Source organism: Fukomys damarensis, unplaced genomic scaffold, assembly GCF_012274545.1.
Source record: "Fukomys damarensis isolate Sample0158 unplaced genomic scaffold, DMR_v1.0_HiC HiC_scaffold_1, whole genome shotgun sequence".
Classification (NCBI taxonomy): Eukaryota; Metazoa; Chordata; class Mammalia; order Rodentia; family Bathyergidae; genus Fukomys; species Fukomys damarensis.
Genome location: NW_022900913.1, coordinates 54,922,427 through 54,924,348, shown reverse-complemented (window position 1 = coordinate 54,924,348; position 1,922 = coordinate 54,922,427). Strand labels below are relative to the sequence as shown.

General features: G+C 39.3%; 1 protein-coding gene across 2 annotated transcripts in view; it reads left to right on the top strand.

The window, feature by feature from the left end:
* Positions 1–1,922, top strand: part of Mrps27 (mitochondrial ribosomal protein S27) — a 101,528-nt gene that overhangs the window by 230 nt on the left and 99,376 nt on the right. The window lies entirely within an intron of this gene.

Sequence of the window (1,922 nt, the reverse complement as noted above, 5' to 3'; positions counted from 1 at the left end):
GTTGGTGGCTGCTCCTAGATGGGGCTGCTTCGCCAGGCCCTTCATTACTTTGTTCCTTGAGTGAAGGAAGCGATAGGCTTTTAAGAAGAAAAGAAATTTTCTGGGACGGGTTGCTAGAAAAGCCATTTGAAGTATTTAGTGATACAGAAAGAGAAGGGAAGGTCTCTGACTCATCTGCGTCCCTAAAACGATAGTATCTGCTAGTTCAAAGCAGAAAAAGGTCATGGCAGAGGGATTTTGTGTATGACTTGTCGGAGTTGCCTGAAAAACCTAAATATACCCATCTCTGGGCCTGTGATAGTTCTCTGTCCTTTCTGAAGTTTCCTTGGAGGTACATCAGGTAGACGTTTTCCCCACCTCCTCATAGGGTCTTAATTTAGTTGGAGAATTTTTTACGATTAATCTCATTTTATCTGATAACCTTGGATATCACTTTTGATTGACCTTTCCTTGCTATAGTTTTTCACATGTAGATAACAAAGGCTGTTACTATTTTTAAAGCATTTTAGTATCTCAGGTGAATGGCACCCCATACAGTTTTCCTTAGTGGATCTGATGACGAGAACACCGGGGGAAAAGATTTAAAAGTATTTACAAAAACAAGTTTGCAATAACGTTAGCCGCATAATGTTGACAGATGTACCTGATCATATAATTAAAGTGCAATAATTGTGCATTCCCAGCACTTAAGAGGCTGAGAAAAGAGGATCGAGAGTTTAGGACCAGCCTAGGCTACAAAGTGAGTTCGAGGTTGGCCTGAAGATATAGGGAGAGAAACACACTCACTCTCTCTCTCTCACACACACACACACACACACACACACACACACACACACACACAGCAGTAAGCAGTAATTCACATTGTTTCCAGTGCCTCTGGTCTTTTGAACCAATCTTGCTTACTTGCCCCCCTCCTCCAAGTAACACACACCCTTGTTCATTTGTCTTCGGGAACAGCTATTAAATATCACTGTGTAACCTCATATTTAGCTATATGAAGCTTAAGCAGTTGACTTTCTTAGTAAAAATGTTCAGTGGCAAGTTGGTATGCATCATGTTCACCACCTCAGTAGGAATTGGCTGTTGTAGCTATTATTTGCATATTTAAGTTTAATTACTAATAAATGCTCCTCAGTCTAAGCAATACCCTGGATAGCAAATCAGGAAGAGAATCATGGTTGCTTAGAATGTTTAGGGGTAACCATTCTAACAAGGGAATGGAAATTATTTATTTACTTGTTTTTGAGACAGGGTCTCACTATGTAGTGAGACTGACGTGGAACTCACTGTGTAGCTCGGGCTGTTCTGGAACTCACAGTGATCCTCCTGCTTCAGCCTCCTGAGTGCTGGGATTACAGGTGTGCACCACCACGCCTGGTGGGAATGGAAATTAAATATGTACCAGGGTGAACTGAGAATTTCCAATTAGCATTTTCATTTTAGTTTGAATTGTCGAACTTCTGGCAAATTACATCTGTGTTATTCCAATATGGTAGGTAGCAACCTAACTAATTAAACTTAAAGAGAAAATTTTAAATTCAGTCATTTGGAAGACACTGGCTATGTTTTAAGAGCTCAGCTGATCTGTGTGGATGGTGTCTCCTGTATCAGAAAGCTCAGAATAGAACATTTTCATCAACACAGGAAGTTATATTGAACAAGCACTGTAATGCACAGGAAATGAAAGGGAACTGGAAACTATTAAGTGAAATGAGTCATGTATATTTACTAGTACAACAGAGACTTCTCAGGATTTGGGAATGCTGATAAGGAACATATAGTCATTGAAATGTTTGATCCGTTAAAGAACAAGAGGAAAAGCACTAGTACAAATTCATGACAAATCGATATTTAGAACACTTCTTAAGATAGAATGGAGAAGTACAGCTAAAATGATTAAGAGGATGAAAGGAAAAACAATA